Raw genomic sequence first — 22,031 nt, forward strand, 5'->3', positions numbered from 1 at the left:
ATCAATATGAACCCCTAAATATTTATATGAGGATACCTGGGTGATTTCCTGATTTTTGATGACCACTGGCTCATGGTCAGTCACTTTCCTCGGATCCAAAACCATTTCCTGTGTCTTGGTCACATTTAAAATAAGATGGTTAGTGTCGGCCGCAGCTTTTCCAGACTCTCGAGTGAGGGAAAACACGGAAGGTGTTTTGTGTTTTGCGCCTCTCCGTTCGCTAACAAGAAGTCTTCACCTTGACCCCACGCTCGGCCCTCCGCACCTTGACATCGGCTCAAAAAGCCGTGTCGCTTTCCTGACAATCAACCTGCAAAGATCTGAAAGAGAAAGAAATATCCCCGCTGTGCAGGTGCATCCATGCTACGAGGTTGCCATGTCCACGAGGCCATCATCCCCAGAGATGGTGATTGGTCGGTCAAACCTCCATTGGAGCAACATTTCCATATTTGAGACATCCACACACATTCAATGAATACTATTTCACCTGCAATGCCACGTGGATCATATTCAAACACATTGACATCAATGCTACTGTCCTTTCACACCAAAGGTTGTCATGCAGGGCAAATATTACAACATTCTTACTGGTGTGGGTTTTTACATGCCAGCGTTTTTCATCACGTGTTGCTTCTCCTTTCGTGATTGAACACTTTCAAAATAATAATGAAAAAAACACAGCTCTACCGCCCCCTGCTGGTGTTTGTCCTGCACAATTTTACTTTGTTCATTTGATTTGTCAAGCCCAAAATGGATGTCATACTACATTTTGACGAGTGTGTTTGTGTCACATTCTAGCCGAAATTAACAACAACGTATAATAATTGTAACCTATTTTTATGGACTTGCCTCTTTGTGATGTTTACATTCCTGTTATAAGCTGTTATACAGGAATATGCCTTGAGCTCTTATTCTGAAGGCGCCGAGAGCGGAAGTGGTGACACGCGGCGTTTTGAAAACAAACTAAATCAAATTAATCCTGGACAATATTCACTACAAATTTGTGCTTGGTTTTAAAGATGTGATATTTGGTTTTACACTATATGAACAAAAATTTGAAAAGGAATTTTACCTTTGCAACCTCATTATACTATTGGCTAAGTTTTATATTCATGAATGTACGTTTCTCCATACCCGACCTGTCTTTTGTACTCTTAAAAAAGATTTAGAACTCTACATTAAAACACTCTCTACCTCTGACAACCAAAAAGCTGTGAAAACGATGATGCTGTGTTCCAAATTTAAGTTATTTACTGAAATTGAGTGAGCCTATGGCTTTGCACTTTGTTTATATATATATATATATATATATATATATATATATATATATATATATATATATATATATATATATATATATATATATATATATATTGCATTCTATTTTAGTTACTTTGAATTTACAACCCCCTGGCGCTGTTTTGTACGGTTTGTATACTGTTTTGTACTGTTTTTGTTAAGGATGTCCGATAATGGCTTTTTGATACCAATATCAACCGATACCTATATATACAGTCGTGGAATTAACACATTATTATGCCTAATTTGGACAACCACGTATGGTGAAGATAAGGTCCTTTTTAAAAAATATATCCATCCATCCATCCATCTTCTTCCGCTTATCCGAGGTCGGGTCGCGGGGGCAGCAGCCTAAGCAGGGAAGCCCAGACTTCCCTCTCCCCAGCCACTTCGTCCAGCTCCTCCCGGGGGATCCCGAGGCGTTCCCAGGCCAGCCGGGAGACATAGTCTTCCCAACGTGTCCTGGGTCTTCCTCGTGGCCTCCTACCGGTCGGACATGCCCTAAACATCTCCTTAGGGAGGCGCTCGGGTGGCATCCTGACCAGATGCCCGAACCACCTCATCTGGCTCCTCTCCATGTGGAGGAGCAGCGGCTTTACTTTGAGCTCCCCCCGGATGACAGAGCTTCTCACCCTATCTCTAAGGGAGAGCCCCGCCACCCGGCGGAGGAAACTCATTTCGGCCGCTTGTACCCGTGATCTTGTCCTTTCGGTCATGACCCAAAGCTCATGACCATAGGTGAGGATGGGAACGTAGATCGACCGGTAAATTGAGAGCTTTGCCTTCCGGCTCAGCTCCTTCTTCACCACAACGGATCGATACAGCGTCTGCATTACTGAAGACGCCGCACCGATCCGCCTGTCGATCTCACGATCCACTCTTCCCTCATTCGTGAACAAGACTCCAAGGTACTTGAACTCCTCCACTTGGGGCAAGATCTCCTCCCCAACCCGGAGATGGCACTCCACCCTTTTCCGGGCGAGAACCATGGACTCGGACTTGGAGGTGCTGATTCTCATCCCAGTCGCTTCACACTCAGCTGCGAACCGATCCAGTGAGAGCTGAAGATCCTGGCCAGATGAAGCCATCAGGACCAAATCATCTGCAAAAAGCAGAGACCTAATCCTGCAGCCACCAAACCGGATCCCCTCAACGCCTTGACTGCGCCTAGAAATTCTGTCCATAAAAGTTATGAACAGAATGGGTGACAAAGGGCAGCCTTGGCGGAGTCCAACCCTCACTGGAAACGTGTCCGACTTACTGCCGGCAATGCGAACCAAGCTCTGACACTGATCATACAGGGAGCGGACCGCCACAATCAGACAGTCCGAAACCCCAAACTCTCTGAGCACTCCCCACAGGACTTCCCGAGGGACACGGTCGAATGCCTTCTCCAAGTCCACAAAGCACATGTAGACTGGTTGGGCAAACTCCCATGCACCCTCAAGGACCCTGCCGAGAGTATAGAGCTGGTCCACAGTTCCACGACCAGGACGAAAACCACACTGTTCCTCCTGAATCCGAGGTTCGACTATCCGGCGTAGCCTCCTCTCCAGTACACCTGAATAGACCTTACCGGGAAGGCTGAGGAGTGTGATCCCACGATAGTTAGAACACACCCTCCGGTTCCCCTTTTTAAAGAGAGGAACCACCACCCCGGTCTGCCAATCCAGAGGTACTGCCCCCGATGTCCACGCGATGCTGCAGAGTCTTGTCAACCAAGACAGCCCTACAGCATCCAGAGCCTTAAGGAACTCCGGGCGGATCTCATCCACCCCCGGGGCCTTGCCACTGAGGAGCTTTTTAACTACCTCAGCAACCTCAGCCCCAGAAATAGGAGAGCCCACCACAGATACCCCAGGCACTGCTTCCTCATAGGAAGACGTGTTGGTGGGATTGAGGAGGTCTTCGAAGTATTCCCTCCACCGATCCACAACTTCTGCAGTCGAGGTCAGCAGAACACCATCCTCACCATACATGGTGTTGGTAGTGCACTGCTTCCCCTTCCTGAGGCGGCGGATGGTGGTCCAGAATCGCTTCGAAGCCGTCCGGAAGTCGTTTTCCATGGCTTCCCCGAACTCCTCCCATGTCCGAGTTTTTGCCTCTGCGACCGCTGAAGCCGCACACCGCTTGGCCTGTCGGTACCTGTCCGCTGTCTCAGGAGTCCTATGAGCCAAAAGAACCCGATAGGACTCCTTCTTCAGCTTGACGGCATCCCTCACCGCCGGTGTCCACCAACGGGTTCTAGGATTACCGCCACGACAGGCACCAACTACCTTGCGGCCACAGCTCCAATCGGCCGCCTCGACAATAGAGGTGCGGAACATGGTCCACTCGGACTCAATGTCCAGCACCTCCCTCGTGACATGTTCAAAGTTCTTCCGGAGGTGGGAATTGAAACTCTCTCTGACAGGAGACTCTGCCAGGCGTTCCCAGGAAACCCTCACAATGCGTTTGGGCCTGCCAGGTCTGTCCGGCATCCTCCCCCACCATCGCAGCCAACTCACCACCAGGTGGTGATCGGTAGAAAGCTCCGCCCCTCTCTTCACCCGAGTGTCCAAAACATGAGGCCGCAAATCCGATGACACAACTACAAAGTCGATCATAGAACTGCGGCCTAGGGTGTCCTGGTGCCAAGTGCACATATGGACACCCTTATGCTTGAACATGGTGTTCGTTATGGACAATCCGTGACGGGCACAAAAGTCCAATAACAAAACACCACTTGGGTTCAGATCCCAAAAAATATATATATATTTAAAATATTAATCAAATGAAATAAGATAAATAAATCAAAAACATTTTCTAGAATAAAAAAGAAAGTAAAACAATATAAAAACAGTTACATAGAAACTAGTAAGTAATGAAAATGAGTCAAATGAAGTGTTAAAGGTTAGTACTATTAGTGGAGCAGCAGCACGCACAATCATGTGTGCTTACGGACTGTATCCCTTGCAGACTGTATTGATATATATTGATATATCATGTAGGAACCTACCACAATATTAATAACAGAAAGAAACAACCCTTTTGTGTGAATGAGTGTAAATGGGGGAGGGAGGTTGTTTGGGTCGGTGCACTAATTGTAAGTGTATCTTGTGTTTTTTATGTTGATTTAATAAAAAAAACAAATAAATAAAAAAAATTAAAAAACGATACCGATAATTTAAAAAAAAACGATACCGATAATTTCCAATTTTATATTTTAAAGCATTTATCGGCCGATAATATTGGCAGGCCGATATTATCGGACATCTATTATATATATATAAATATATATATATATATATATATATATATATATATATATATATATATATATATATATATATATATATATATATATATATATATATATATATATATATATATATATATATACTTATATATATACATACATATATATATATATATATACTTATATATACTTATATATATACATACTTGCCAACCCTCCCGAATTTTCAGGGAGACTCCCGAAATTCAGCGCCTCTCCCGAAAACCTCCCGGGACAAATATTCTCCCGAAAATCTTCGGATTTTCAGCCGGAGCTGGAGGCCACGCCCCCTCCAGCTCCATGCGGTGAGGACAGCCTTTTTTCTCGAGGGAGGACAACAGGGTGACAAGAACTAAATCATCCAGACTAGAGATAAATTGTATTATTATGTTTATCTTACCTAAAAATAAATATATTTATTAATTTTAAAAAAAAGAAAAACTAAATACATTTTTACTATATTTTGCTAAAAACATCAAAATCAATTGTATTTTTATTTGTATTTTTTTCTGACTCCTTATTACATCCAGGCATTAGAATTATACATTAAAATAAACATATTTGAAATAATTAATTTTAAATTATCATAATAATTCATTTAAAATGACCATATTTAATTATTAAAATAATTGCTTGTTTATCAACAACTTTAACATTTTATTCATTACATTTTGAAGCTCTCAGACGCCAAGTCATGTTATATTCCTTAAGATTTATTTATGCAAGTTTGAAGTATCAATTATCTAAACACAGTTTTGTTTGCATATTTTCAGGATGTAGATATATATATATATATATATATATATATATATATATATATATATATATATATATATATATATATATATATATATATATATATATATATATATATATGTATGTGTGGGAAAAAAAATCACAAGACTATTTCATCTCTACAGGCCTGTTTCATGAGGGGGGGTTCCCTCAATCATCAGGAGATTTTAATGGGAGCATTCTCATACCATGGTTTGTATAGGGCACAGAGTGGGTGGGTACAGGCTAGCGTGGGGGCGTGGTGATTGGCTCATGTGTTACCTAGGAGGTGTTTCCGTCTGTGGCGGCATGCTGTTACAATTTCGCTGCGCTTGTTGAGGGATGACAGGTCTGGACGGTAAATAATAAACAGTTTCTCTTTCAAGCATAGGTTGCATCTTTTATTACCACTATTGTAAGGTGTGCTGGATGCAAGAATTTGCCATGTTATTGAATATTCAACATTATTGTCTTTGAGGTCCCAAATGTGTTTGCTGAGTTCTGTGGTATTCCGCAGGTTTTGGTTCCTGAAAGAAGCCTTGTGATTGTTCCATCTGGTTTTGAACTCTCCCTCGGTTAATCCTACATATGTGTCGGATGTGTTAATGTCCTTGCGTATTACCTTAGATTGGTAGACAACTGATGTTTGTAAGCACCCCCCGTTGAGAGGGCAATCAGGTTTCTTTCGACAATTGCAGCCTTTGTTGGTTTTGGAGTCGCTCTGTCCGGGGGCAGACGGCTCATTTGCAATTGTTTTGTTGTGGTTTGAGATAATTTGTCGTATATTGTTCATACAGCTGTAGCTCAATTTAATGTTGTTCTTGTTGAATACTTTTCTTAGGGTGTTGTCTTTGGGAAAGTGTTTGTCAATCAGATTGAGGAATTTGTGTCCAATGTTAGTTGAGACGTTTTTGCTGTATGGGGGGTTGTACCAGATGATGTCGTTTCGTTTTCTGTTCTTTTTTGGCTGGTTTCCTGGCATGGGTTCATAGGTGAGGGTGAAATTGTATCCGCTTTCATCAAGGGCTTTTTGGTACGGGGGGGTTGCTTGGTCAAATTCAGCTTTGCTAGATGACAGCATCGATAGCCTTTTATTAATTCCGGTAGGTATTCTTTTCGTGGTGGTGGGTGGGTGGTTGCTGTCATGGTGCACGTATTGGAGTGTTGTGTTGGGTTTCGTGAATGGTTGGTAGCTGTTATTTCTCAGGTTGAAAGTGACGTCAAGGAAGTTGACGGTTTGCTTGTTGGCTTCAATCGTGATCCGTAGGCCGTTCTCTTTGAAAATTTGGCATATGCGCTTCTTGGTATTCTCGCTGCTCCTTGGCGAGGCGCGACACACTGCCAGTCCGTCATCACGGTAAATACCAAGGTTCAGATTGAGGCTAGCGAGCTGGGAGAGGAGGAAACCCCCAACGAGTTCACACGTTTCTGCTCCGTCAAAACTTCCCATAGTGACGTCAAATGTTGCATTATTCTTTTTTTGCCATGGTGTACTGTTGTGGATGAGAATGGAGTTTTTTGCGTGGATGATGATGTTTCTTTCGTTGCCTGTGATTGAGTCGTAGTCTGAGGCGAAGTCTAGTGCTTGAGTCAGTAGGTCTTGCGTGATGGAAGGGTAAAATTCTTGGCGCTGTTTTGTACGGTTTTTATACTGTTTTGTACTGTTTTTGTACTTACTTCGATTATTATTTTCAACTGTAAGAATGCCATGGTAAGTTAATAATACTAACACAGACACTCATAAATGTGTTAGCATATCAGCTAATGCTAACGACGCTAGGTTCATAACATTACAGTAGCATGTACAAATATGCATAAAAACACTACTACAGACACAGTACCTTCAGTATATCAGTATGTGGAATTAAATGATGGAATGTATTAAGCAAAGCAATCAAACAATGTACTAATATGATCCACTTCAAGAAACTCTTCAAACTTAAAGTGTTTACAAAGTACAAAGAAGAAGAACCATGATAAACATTCTGAATTTATTTAATTCATCCAGGCCCGGCCCTAACCAATCTGGCGCCCTAGGCAAGATTTTAGGTGGCGCCCCCCTCACATCGGCAGTGAAGTGTATATACTCACAAGAAACCGAATAGCTTTGTCTTTGACCTTTTTTTTTACTTAAAGAAAGCAAATTAACAATCAGAATAGTTAACAAGATAAAAAAAAATATGAATAAATAAATGAATGCAAAAAATAAAAAATTAATATATGAAATACAATATTTTTTACATACATATTGCTTAATTTACATTAATGATGTGCACTTTAACAACTAGGCTTGCAACTATACCTAATATATAAAGGGGTGGAAAAGTGACTATTACCTGCAGGGCAAACATTAGCTAACCAGAAGGCAATAACAATGTAAACAAAAAACACCTGCTTAAAAGATCTAATACAAATGTCCCTGAGGAATGTAAGGTGGGAGTACTGTAATTACCTAACGTTACATTATTATTTTCCATAACAATTTAGCCCCCTCCACAATATTAACCCGACGTTAAAACAGAACTAGCTATTTATTGATTAGCAATTGCCGAATCATGTAACATTAGCTTAATGCTAAAAAGCCAGGTTACTATCACATTCTGTAACAGACAAATAATTTCATGTAGGCTAACGTTACCTACCTGCTAACTCTGTCTTTTCTCGTTTCTCCTCCTCTTCTTTTCTGTTTTTTCTTCCCTGGGCACCTGACAGTTTTGGCCGTTTTGACATCTTGTGTTGATTTTTTGATGTGGTGACGTCCAAAAAGAGTCATGATACAGGAAGGGAGGGGGCGGGGGGGTAATGTTGTAACAAATAATATTTCTATTATATAGGCTTTACTTTGCATTTTAATTAACGTGGGATTATTTTTTGTATTTAGAAATAATAGTACCAACTTTTTTTTTTTTTTTCTCCAACATTTGTGGCACTGGCGTGGCGCCCCCTGATGGACGGCGCCCTTAGCATTTGCCTATACGGCCTATGCCACGGGCCGGCCCTGAATTCATCCATTCTTTCACTCTCAAAATAATCTTACTTAGCTCATCATATGAAATGTAACTTACTTCACCAATTTTTTATTTATTTACTTGTTTTTTTTGTGATTACTTATGGAGTATATTGTGAATAAATTGAGAACAGGAAGTGAACAAAAGTTTTAGCAATTGTTATGTAAAAGAAAAGGGGTAGGATTAAATAAGCTCTGCTTCTTCCTACTCCTTTTCGAACATGTTGAAAAGAGAAACTGGAGATTGTGATGTATCATGTTGTATGCTTGCATGTTCGAAATAAACTCAAACTCAACTCAACTCAACTCAACTGTTTGTAAATGTTGAAATTTATAAATAAAGATTTGTAAAAAATAAATTAAAAAAAACAAACAAACAAAATAGTAAAAAAAAAAAAAAAAAAAAAACGAAATAAAGTGGTCGTCGTGTAATGGAGCCTCCGTGTTTGTTATTTTGTAGTGTTATACAGCAGGGGTGCTCAATACGTCGATCGCGATCTACCAGTCGATCGCAAAGGTAGTATTGGTAGATCGCATTACATTATTAAAAAAAAAAAAAAAATTGTTTTTTTTTTTTTGTTTTTTTTTGTTTTTTTGTGTCCTGTCCAGCTTCTCAGGCAAATCATATAGTTGATGTAGATGCCCATGTCGGCTGTTCAGATTTACTTTACAAAAGAGAAGTGTAGGATACTTCTCTTGTTGCCTTATTTGTATTTGACTTTATTAAATGTATTTATATTATCATTTAGTGCAGCCGGGCCGGAGCAGGAGGGGATAGAAAGAGAAAAAAAAAGAAGACAGAGGGGGAAATTGTGGGGACAAGAGGGGGATTAGACAGAGAGACAAAAACAACAACAGCAAACAACAACAACAACAACAATAGAGCAACATCAGCAAATATGACATGTGCAAATATGATGGTAAAAGTAATAGCAAATAAGCAGTTAGCGAAAAATAAAAAATAATACAGAAATGACAATGAGCATTATTACACTACAAATGGATCAATACAAATACCAATAGAAATAGCGCTATTGATAATGAACAATACCAATAATTTACCTTTATTATCAACAATACAGTTGTTTAAATGCAACAATACATATACGTAATTATAACTTGAGATACGAAAGAATGCAGAAAAATGGAGGGGGAGAAAGAGAAGCAACCTACATTAACCTTGTAGATTGTTATAGTCATAATAAGTTAAGCTTTGTCAGTGTGCCGTGTGTTACACCCAGTTTACCCTAGGGCAGGGGTGCTCATTACGTCGATCGCGAGCTACCGGTCGATCTCGGAGGGTGTGTCAGTCGATCACCAGCCAGGCATTAAAAAAATAGTCCTAAAAATGAGCGATCATAAATCTTCACTATGACGTCACTTCCGTCACTTGATTGACATTCACGGCACCTGAGGGTCTTCTGAGATGACGCTGGCTGCTGCCAGCTCATTAAAATTATCGACTGGAAGGCGAGAAACACTTTATTTCAACAGACTCTGGCGCCGTACCTGTCGTCAAAACTCCAAAGACCGACTGCACAGTTGCACAGTTGCGCTAACAAAATAAGAGTCTCAGAAAGCTGGCGTGCACAATCTAGCAAGCTACAGAGTTTGCCGACAATGTATTTCTTGTAAAGTGTATACAAAGGAGTACGGAAGCTGGACAAATAAGATGCCAAAAACCAACCACTTTCATGTGGTATTGGACAGAAAGGAGGACTTTTTTTCTCCTCCATTCGAAAATGCGGACCTTATCAGCACCACTGTCTGATTCCTATCAATGCAAGTCATCAGAATCAGGTAATACACCAACTTATATTCTTGTCTTCATGAAAGAAAGGAATCTATATGTGTTAAACATGCTTGTATTATCTTTAAACACCTTTAACTTATTAACAATATTAACTATATGTGTTAAACATGCTTGTATTATCTTTAAACACCTTTAACTTGTTAACAATATTAACTATATGTATTAAACATTCTTGTATTATCATTAAACACCTTTAATTTTTTAACAATATTAACTATGTGTTAAACATGCTTGTATTATCATTAAACACCTTTAACTTGTTAACAATATTAACTATATGTGTTAAACATGCTTGTATTATCTTTAAACACCTTTAACTTGTTAACAATATTAACTATATGTATTTAACATGCTTGTATTATCATTAAACACCTTTAATTTTTTAACAATATTAACTATGTGTTAAACATGCTTGTATTATCATTAAACACCTTTAACTTGTTAACAATATTAACTATATGTGTTAAACATGCTTGTATTATCTTTAAACACCTTTAACTTGTTAACAATATTAACTATATGTATTTAACATGCTTGTATTATCATTAAACACCTTTAATTTTTTTAACAATATTAACTATATGAGTTAAACATGCTTTCATTATCTTTAAACACCCTTTACTTGTTAACAATATTAACTATATGTATTAAACATACTTGTATTATCATTAAACACCTTTAATTTATTAACAATATTAACTATATGTGTTAAACATGCTTGCATTATCATTAAACACCTCTAACTTGTTAACAAAAACATATATTTCATAAATAAGTAAATATAAATGATATATATGAATGAGGTAGATCCCCACGACTTGATCAATTGAAAAGTAGCTCGCCTACTAAAAAAAAAAAAAAAAAAAAAAAAAAAAAGAAAAGTAGCTCGCCTGCAGAAAAAGTGTGAGCACCCCTGTTATACAGTATAGGAACATATATAAACACTCGGTTACATAATGATTAAGTACCCTCGTTATTTTTTTATTAACTTTCGGAAATTAATAAGATTTTTTTTAATTGTTATATTATTTTATGGCAAAACATTCACCGTCCAATTTCAGTCGATGTTTATTTCATTATTCAGTTCCGCGGTGTTTTACTTTGAAGGCCCGGCGGCCCAACTTCCGACGTGCCGCTCGCTGCGTCGTGTGAAACTTGACGCCGCCATTACTTGGCGTGCCCAGGGTGAAGAAGTGGAGTCGAGCGAGGAAGGTCCCACGCGAGGGTGCTCGTCCACGATGAAGCTGCGCTGAAAAAGTTCGCCCAAGTTGTCACGGAGGAATTACTTTCCGGAACTTTCCGCGCCCGCGTCGCCCACGAACACGCGTAAGTTCATTGACCTTTTCATATTTCATGTCCTCGAAGCACCGCAAGACTAGTGAATTAATTCACTAATAAACGGGCTTTTTTTAATGAGTTAAAAGTCAAATTACTGCTTCTGTCCAACCATTTTTTACTTTGGGTTTATTTCATTAAGAAGCTCTTCTACTGCTTCTACAAACCCCGTTTCCATATGAGTTGGGAAATTGTGTTAGATGTAAATATAAACGGAATACAATGATTTGCAAATCCTTTTCAAGCCATATTCAGTTGAATATGCTACAAAGACAACATATTTGATGTTCAAACTGATAAACAAATAATCATTAATTTAGAATTTGATGCCAGCAACACGTGACAAAGAAGTTGTGAAAGGTGGTAATAAATACTGATAAAGTTGAGGAATGCTCATCAAACACTTATTTGGAACATCCCACAGGTGTGCAGGCTAATTGGGAACAGGTGGGTGCCATGATTGGGTATAAAAGTAGATTCCATGAAATGCTCAGTCATTCACAAACAAGGATGGGGCGAGGGTCACCACTTTGTCAACAAATGCGCGAGCAAATTGTTGAACAGTTTAAGAAAAACCTTTCTCAACCAGCTATTGCAAGGAATTTACCATCTACGGTCTGTAATATAATCAAAGGATTTAGAGAATCTGGAGAAATCACCGCACATAAGCAGCTAAGCCCGTGACCTTCCATCCCTCAGGCTGTACTGCATCAACAAGCGACATCCGTGTGTAAAGGATATCACCACATGGGCTCAGGAGCACTTCAGAAACCCACTGTCAGTAACTACAGTTGGTCGCTACATCTGTAAGCGCAAGTTAAAACTCTCCTATGCAAGGCGAAAACCGTTTATCAACAACACCCAGAAACGCCGTCGGCTTCGCTGGGCCTGAGCTCATCTAAGATGGACTGATACAAAGTGGAAAAGTGTTCTGTGGTCTGACGAGTCCACATTTCAAATTGTTTTTGGAAACTGTGGACGTCGTGTCCTCCGGACCAAAGAGGAAAAGAACCATCCGGATTGTTCTAGGCGCAAAGTGTAAAAGGCAGCATGTGTGATGGTATGGGGGTGCATTAGTGCCCAAGACATGGGTAACTTACACATCTGTGAAGGCACCATTAATGCTGAAAGGTACATACAGCTTTTGGAGCAACATATGTTGCCTTCCAAGCAACGTTACCATGGACGCCCCTGCTTATTTCAGCAAGACAATGCCAAGCCACGTGTTACATCAACGTGGCTTCATAGTAAAAGAGTGCAGGTACTAGACTGGCCTGCCTGTAGTCCAGACCTGTCTCCCATTGAAAATGTGTGAAGCCTAAAATAGCACAAGGGAGACCCCCGGACTGTTGAACAACTTAAGCTGTACATCAAGCAAGAATGGGAAAGAATTCCACTTCAAAAATGTGTCTCCTCAGTTCCCAGTGTTGTTAAAAGGAAAGGCCATGTAACACAGTGGTGAACATGCCCTTTCCCAACTACTTTGGCACGTGTTGCAGCCATGAAATTCTAAGTTAATTATTATTTGCAAAAAAAAAAAAAGGTTATCAGTTTGAACATCAAATATTCAACTGAATATGGCTTGAAAAGGATTTGCAAATCATTGTATTCCGTTTATATTTACATCTAACACAATTTCCCAACTCATATGGAAACAGGGTTTGTAATAAGATATTGTCTCATGATTCAGCTGTGGTTTGGAGTCCTATTGTTATGACGACTTTCATATTCCAGCCAGTTCTCCAACGTCTTCTCCTGTCACACTTGCTGCCGGCCAGATGCAAATGGACCAAAAGTAACCAACAGTTTGTTTTTTTGATATGAAAATCATTCATTAGAATGGCGAAATAAAACCTGTTTTGGCAGCCAAATGCTCAAAAAAAGCCATTGGAATGTACAAAACCCAAAAGCAGTGAAGTTGGCACGTTGTGTAAATGGTCAATACAAACAGAATACAAATCCTGTTCAATTTATATTCAATTGAATAGACAGCAAAGACAAGATATTTAATGTTCACACTGAAAAACTTTTAGTTAGATCCACTATGGACTGGACTCTCACACTATTATGTTAGATCCACTATGGACTGGACTCTCACTATTATGTTAGATCCACTATGGACTGGACTCTCACTATTATGTTAGATCCGCTATGGACTGGACTATCACACTATTATGTTTGATCCACTATGGACTGGACTCACACTATTATGTTAGATCCACTATGGACTGGACTCTCACACTATTATGTTAGATCCACTATGGACTGGACTCTCACTATTATGTTAGATCCACTATGGACTGGACTCTCACAATATTATGTTAGATCCACTATGGACTGGACTCTCACAATATTATGTTAGATCCACTATGGACTGGACTCTCACTATTATGTTAGATCCACTATGGACTGGACTCTCACTATTATGTTAGATCCACTATGGACTGGACTCTCACTATTATGTTAGATCCACTATGGACTGGACTCTCACTATTATGTTAGATCCACTATGGACTGGACTCTCACAATATTATGCTAGACCCACTATGGACTGGACTCTCACTATTATGTTAGATCCACTATGGACTGGACTCTCACTATTATGTTAGATCCACTATGGACTGGACTCTCACTATTATGTTAGATCCACTATGGACTGGACTCTCACAATATTATGCTAGACCCACTCGACGTCCATTGCATCCGGTCTCCCCTAGAGGGGAGGGGGGAGGGAGGTTTCTCATAGTCATTCACATCGACATCCCACTGGGTTGTGAGTTTTTCCTTGCCCTTATGTGGGCTCTGAGCCGAGGATGTCGTCGTGGCTTGTGCAGCCCTTTGAGACACTCGTGATTTAGGGCTATATAAATAAACATTGACTGATAAAAACTGATTGATTTTTAAGGAACATCCTCCACGTTCATGCCTGATGGACACTCAGGACCAAAAACTCACAGGGTTTCCCCTAGACCAGTGGTCCCCAACCACCAATTAGGTACCGAGCCACACAAGAAATTAAAATAAAAAAAAATAAATAATTTTTTTGTTTATTTTTTAATTAAATCAACATAAAAAACACAATATATACATTATATATCAATATAGATCAATACAGTCCGTAAGCACACATGATTGTATTTCTTTATGACAAAAAGTGGGCACTGGTGACCAATGACGTCATCGCATAATTTGTATACAAAACCCCAAACCAATGAAGTTGTCACGTTGTGTAAATGGTAAATAAAAACAATGATTTGCAAATCCTTTACAACTTATATTCAATTGAATAGACTGCAAAGACAAGATACTTCATGTTCACACTTTTGCAAATAATCATTAATTAGAATTTAATGGCAGCAACACATTGCAAAAAAGTTGTCACAGGGGCATGTTCACCACTGTGTTACATGGCCTTTCCTTTTAACAACACTCAGTAAACGTTTGGGAACTGAGGAGACACATTTTTGAAGCTTTTCAGGTTAAATTCTTTCCCATTCTTGCTTGATGTACAGCTTAAGTTGTTCAACAGTCCGGGGGTCTCCGTTGTGCTATTTTAGGCTTCATAATGCGCCACACATTTTCAATGGGAGACAGGTCTGGACTACAGGCAGGCCAGTCTAGTACCCGCACTCTTTTACTATGAAGCCACGCTGTTGTAACACGTGGCTTGGCATTGTCTTGCTGAAATAAGCAGGGGCGTCCATGGTAACGTTGCTTGGATGCTCCAAAACCTGTATGTACCTTTCAGCATTAATGGCGCCTTCACAGATGTGTAAGTTACCCATGTTTTGGGCACTAATACACCTCCATACTATCACAGACACTTGCTTTTCAACTTTGCGCCTAGAACAATCCGGATGGTTCTTTTCCTCTTTGTTCCAGAAGACATGTTGTCCACAGTTTCCAAAAAATTTGAAATGTGGACTTGTCAGACAACAGAACACTTTTCCACTTTGCATCAGTCCATCTTAGATGAGCTCGGGCCCAGCATAGCCGGCAGCATTTCTGGGTGTTGTTGATAAATGGCTTTGCCTTTGCACAGTAGAGTTTTAACTTTCACTTATAAATGTAGCGATTTAGTAGCCATTTAGTTAACAGTGCACACTTCACTGCCTTTTCAATGAGAGTTCAGGAACATTTAGTAACATTCAGTCAGCCCAAAAAGATTACCGTATTTTCCGCACTATTAGCCGCACCTAAAAACCACAAATTTACTCAAAAGCTGACAGTGCGGCTTATAACCCGGTGCGCTTTATATATGGATTAATATTAAGATTCATTTTCATAAAGTTTCGGTCTCGCAACTACGGTAAACAGCCGCCATCTTTTTTCCCCGTAGAAGAGGAAGTGCTTCTTCTTCTACGCAAGCAACCGCCAAGGTAAGCACCCGCCCCCATAGAACAGGAAGCGCTTCTTCTTCTACTGTAAGCAACCACCCGCCCGCGTAGAAGAAGAAAAAGCGCGCGGATATACCGTACGTTTCATTTCCTTTGTGTGTTTACATCTGTAAAGACCACAAAATGGCTCCTACTAAGCGACAGGGATCCGGTTCATGAAAAGACGCAATCTCTCCATCCGCACACGGACTACTATTTCACAGCAACTGCCTAAAGACTTTCAAGAAAAGCTGGCTACTTTCCGTGCATATTGTAAAAACAAGATAGCTGAAAAAAAGATCCGGCCAGAGAACATTATCAACATGGACGAGGTTCCACTGACTTTTGATATTCCTGTGAACCGCACTGTGGATACAACGGGAGCACGTACGGTGAATATTCGCACCACAGGGAATGAGAAGTCATCCTTCACTGTGGTTCTAGCTTGCCATGCTAATGGCCAGAAACTTCCACCCATGGTGATATTCAAAAGGAAGACCTTGCCAAAAGAGACCTTTCCAGCCGGCGTCATCATAAAAGCTAACTCGAAGGGATGGATGGATGAAGAAAAGATGAGCGAGTGGTTAAGGTAAGTTTACGCGAAGAGGCCGGGTGGCTTTTTTCACGCAGCTCCGTCCATGTTGATATACGACTCCATGCGCGCCCACATCACGCTGGTTTTTAATATATTATTAAAGTTTGACTGACCTATCTGACTGTTTTTTTGACATTCCTTTAGCGCAGTTAGATGCGGCTTATAACACGGGGCGGCTTATAGGTGGACAAAGTTTTGAAATATGCCGTTCATTGAAGGCGCGGCTTATAACCCAGGGCGCCTTATGGTGCGGAAAATACGGTAAACACTTAATTCTTACCTTTCACTTTCTTGTCATGTTTTTTGTTTTACCTTGATTGAGAACTTGAGTGCTGCATCACATCGAGCAAATATAAACAGAGCAAAAGAGGCTGATGTACCGCGGCAAAGTAATAATAACTCCATCACCTCTCTGCCGAGCTGTCAGGAGACGTTATTGCTTTATTAACCCCTCTGGCACGCACTGCAACGTTTGGAAAATGTGTGTTTCTGCATCGTTTATTGAAATATTATAGAAAATGTTTAGAAAAGAAAAAAAAAAGAGCTTAGAACAGGGGCGTTAAAGTCCATTTTAAATGAGTTTGGGCACAGCGAAGTCGGCAGCGTTTCTGGGTGTTGTTGATAAATGGCTTTCACTTTGCATAGTAGAGTTTTAACTTGCGCTTACAGATGTAGCGACCAACTGTAGTTGCGGACAGTGGTTTTCTGAAGTGTTCCTGAGCCCATGTTGTGATATCCTTTACACACTGATGTCACTTTTTGATGCAGTACCATACCTGCCAACTACTCCGGTTTTCCCGTAATTCATACGGTTTTCATCAACCTATTCCGGGTTACGGTTGCAGTGATAAAAAATACGGTTTTTCATTAATTAAAAAAAAAAAAAAAAGGGTGAAAACTACGCGAATTGCACCTTGTGCAGACAAGATTTTTCGATCGGACACGGAGGAATTAGCGATGTAAAAGACCACGTTGGGACAAAAAAACACAAGTCTAATGCCGTTGCTAGCGATACAAGTGGAAAACTTTCAACGTTTTTCGTCGCCCAAACAGATTCTTTGGATGTGATAAATGCCGAAGTTTTATTTACGGAGGCAATAATTGAGCATGGACTTCCAATCGCACTGGCTGATCACATGGGACAGTTAAATGTTTGTAATGCAACCTTTAAAAATCATTACGCGGTGATCGCGGTCCCAAAAATAAACTTTTCTTGCATGATAATGTCCAGAAAAATTCGCTTTATATTACTATAGAGTCCTTTTAACGAATGAGTTTGATGGTTTATCACAAACCTTAAATGAAAGAAGTCCTTTGTTCTCCTGCACTATGCATGCGCTTTGGCCTTGCTTCGTGTTTGGTGCGCAATCCTGTCGGCTAGCACGACATACTGTTAAAAGTGTTTATACTATTTATGCTTTCAAGTCCAAGTTGAAGAAATCTTGTTAAATGTTGACAGCATAACTACCAAAATACAGAAGTATGTCCTTAATATTTTTGCAGTGCTATTTCTGTTGAAAAGTTCAAATGATTACATTAGAGATGTGATGTGCCACTTTTCAAGTGTCTGATGGCTTCAATTAATTTTCATTAATTTTTCATATTTTGAATTCTTTTGAAAGGCTTACAAAAAAACTACATTTGAATTGTAATTCCATGCTATTGACAGGACTATTAATTTTAATGAAGTTAGCTTACCATGTTTACAGTATGATAATTGTGATAGAAATGTGAATTTTAGGCACAGAATATTTTTTACAATTGAACAAGGCAGTAGATTATACAAGCTTGGACAGAAAGTTAATAATGACACCAATTTTTTTTTAAATGGAATTGTTTAGTACTGTTTTACCATTTGTTTACTGTAAAAAGTGTTTATACTTTCAATGAACAAATTGAAGTCTTGTGAAAGGTTGACAGGATAACTGGCATTAACTGTCAAAATCATTTCAAACTATTGAAGTTAGCTTACAGAATAAACATGTCAATCAACCCATATGATTTTTGCTGTAATATTTTTGTTTTGAAAAGTCACTGTGACTGATAGAAAAGTGATGGTTTTAGCAACATTTTAACCTGTCTGAATGCTAATAATCATTTTGCGTCGGGGGGCGAAGCCCTGAACCCTCCACCAGGACTTTGTCCTGGACCTACCGGGGCCTGCGGCCCTTGGACCCTGGCTACTAGGTTTTTCTGATTTCAAAAGTTGGCAGGTATGCAGTACCGCCTGAGGGATCGAAGGTCCGCAATATCATCGCTTACGTGCACTGATTTCTCCAAATTCTCTGAGACTTTTGATGATATTACGGAGTGTAGATGGTGAAATCCCTAAATTCCTTGCAATAGCTGGTTGAGAAATGTTGTTCTTAAACTGTTGGACTATTTTCTCACACAGTTGTGGACAAAGGGGTGCACCTCGCCCCATCCTTTCTTGTGAAAGGCTGAGCATTTTTTGGGAAGCTGTTTTTATACCCAATCATGGCGCCCACCTGTTCCCATTTAGCCTGTTCACCTGTGGGATGTTCCAAATAAGTGTTTAATGAGCATTCCTCAACTTTTTTGCCACTTGTGCCAGCTTTTTTGAAACATGTTGCAGGCATCAAATTCCAAATGAGCTAGTATTTGCAAAAAAATAACAAAGTTTACCAGTTCGAACATTAAGTATCTTGTCTTTGCAATTGAGTATAAGTTGAAAATTATTTGCAAATCATTGTATTCTGTTTTTATTTACCATTCACACAACGTGACAACTTAACTGGTTTTGGGTTTTGTAAATAAACTCCACTCTACGTATTAAATGTGAACGCATACTCACTCCATAAAAGTTTCTACTTTTGTGTCTACAGGAGCAAACTAGTTGGTCATTCCACAGAATCTGTGCCATTTGCTTGATATACTTCTCAAAATAATCGTTTTCCTACTCTGAATCTGATAATCGCTCACCACAAATATTGCGGCTGGGCCTAGGCCAGGGGTCGGCAACCCAAAATGTTGAAGGAGCCATATTGGACCAAAAATACAAAAACAAATCTGTCTGGAGCCGCAAAAAATTAAAAGCCATATTACATACAGATAGTGTGTCATGAGATATACATTGAATTAAGAGGACTTAAAGGAAACTAAATGAGCTCAAATATAGCTACAAATGAGGCATTATGATGCAATATGTACATATAGCTAGCCTAAATTGCATGTTAGCATCGATTAGCTCGCAGTCATGCAGTGACCAAATATGTCTGATTAGCACTCCACACAAGTCAATAACATCAACAAAACTCACCTTTGTGCATTCACGCACAACGTTAAAAGTTTGGTGGACAAAATTAGACAGAAAAAGAAGTGGCATAAAACACATCCTAGAAAGTCGGAGAAAGTTATACATGTAAACAAACTACGGTGAGTTCAAGGACCGCCAAAATTAGTAGGACTAAACGACGCTCGCCAAATACTCGAATTAGTGAAGCATGTTTAATAGGGATGTCCGATAATGGCTTTTTGCCGATATTGTCCAACTCTTTAATTACCGATACCGATATCAACCGATACCGATATCAACCGATTTATACAGTCGTGGAATTAACACATTATTATGCTTTATTTGGACAACCAGGTATGGTGAAGATAAGGTACCGTATTTTCCGCACCATAAGCCGCCCTGGGTTATAAGCCGCGCCTTCAATGAACGGCATATTTCAAAACTTTGTCCACCTATAAGCCGCCCCCGTGTTATAAGCCGCATCTAACTGCGCTAAAGGGAATGTCAAAAAAACAGTCAGATAGGTCAGTCAAACTTTAATAATATATTAAAAACCAGCGTGATGTGGGCGCGCATGGAGTCGTATATCAACATGGACGGAGCTGCGTGAAAAAAGCCACCCGGCCTCTTCGCGTAAACTTCCCTTAACCACTCGCTCACCTTTTCTTCATCCATCCATCCCTTCGAGTTAGCTTTTATGATGACGCCGGCTGGAAAGGTCTCTTTTGGCAAGGTCTTCCTTTTGAATATCACCATGGGTGGAAGTTTCTGGCCATTAGCATGGCAAGCTAGAACCACAGTGAAGGATGACTTCTCATTCCCTGTGGTGCGAATATTCACCGTACGTGCTCCCGTTGTATCCACAGTGCGGTTCACAGGAATATCAAAAGTCAGTGGAACCTCGTCCATGTTGATAATGTTCTCTGGCCGGATCTTTTTTTCAGCTATCTTGTTTTTACAATATGCACGGAAAGTAGCCAGCTTTTCTTGAAAGTCTTTAGGCAGTTGCTGTGAAATAGTAATCCGTGTGCGGATGGAGAGATTGCGTCTTTTCATGAACCGGATCCCTGTCGCTTAGTAGGAGCCATTTTGTGGTCTTTACAGATGTAAACACACAAAGGAAATGAAACGTAATATCCGCGCTCTTCTTCTTCTTCTACGCGGGCGGGTGGTTGCTTACAGTAGAAGAAGAAGCGCTTCCTGTTCTATGGGGGCGGGTGCTTACCTTGGCGGTTGCTTGCGTAGAAGAAGAAGCACTTCCTCTTCTACGGGGAAAAAAGATGGCGGCTGTTTACCGTAGTTGCGAGACCGAAACTTTATGAAAATGAATCTTAATATTATTAGTTTATTATTCTTCGGTCAATGGTCAACAAAATAAACAAACAGTTGCACATTCATAGATTGAAAATGAAAATGAAAATGTTGCAGACCGAAAGGGTTTAGGCTGAAGTTGAACACTTATAGCGCCTAACCCTATAAACAATGTCAAGTACAAGATGAACTTCCGAAAATTATGAAATGTCCTTTGTACAACATATTATAAATACACATTATACACAACATGAACACTGTTCAATTATATACACAGTAAAGGCATGTAAAATATCCTTATACGCGTGTTAAACCTTTGTACCAATTTATATACTATATACAAACAATTATACTTCCATTATTATTTATATCCCACATTTAGTATTTTAATTAACATTGATCATAGTATTAACTACTGTGTTGATTCAAGAGTGATATATTTTTCCAAGACATTGGTCTTAAAGTGTTTTTTAAATGTGTGAATGGACCTGGAACATTTGAAGGAACCATCCAAGCTGAACCCCCCTGACACAAACACATCTACTTTTTAAGATCCTTCTTATCTTAGCTTTCTGGAAGACATCTGAACCTCTGAGGTCATAGGTATTCTCTCTGGGTTTGAACCTCTCCTGTAGACACCGAGGCAGCATGTGGTTATGAGCTTTGTACGTCACAATAGCAGTGTTGAGGTCAACAAGATCATGCAGTTTTAATGTTTTTAATGTAATAAACAGAGCATTGGTATGGTCATGATAATCTGCATAATTTACAATTCTAATCGCTTTCTTTTGAAGTAAGAATATAGAGTTGATGTTTGTTTTGTAATTGTTACCCCAGATTTCAACACAATAATTAAGATAAGGGAGTACGAAAGAATTATATAACATATTAAGAGCCTTTTGATTTACGGAGTTTTTGATTTTATGTAACATAGCAGTATTTTTTGCCATCTTTGTCTTAAGTATATTTATGTACAGTTTCCAATTTA

The 22,031-nt window shown here is 39.6% G+C and overlaps 1 protein-coding gene across 1 annotated transcript in view; it reads left to right on the plus strand.

The window, feature by feature from the left end:
* Nucleotides 1-11,313: 11,313 nt before the first annotated feature.
* Nucleotides 11,314-22,031, plus strand: part of LOC133621496 (liprin-beta-1-like) — a 91,443-nt gene continuing 80,725 nt past the window's right edge. Inside the window, exon 1 of the mRNA XM_061983547.1 lies at nucleotides 11,314-11,496. The gene's annotated coding sequence lies outside the window, so the exon portion shown is untranslated. The remainder of the gene's footprint in view (nucleotides 11,497-22,031) is intronic.

This window comes from Nerophis lumbriciformis, linkage group LG25 (genome assembly GCF_033978685.3).
Source record: "Nerophis lumbriciformis linkage group LG25, RoL_Nlum_v2.1, whole genome shotgun sequence".
NCBI lineage: Eukaryota > Metazoa > Chordata > Actinopteri > Syngnathiformes > Syngnathidae > Nerophis > Nerophis lumbriciformis.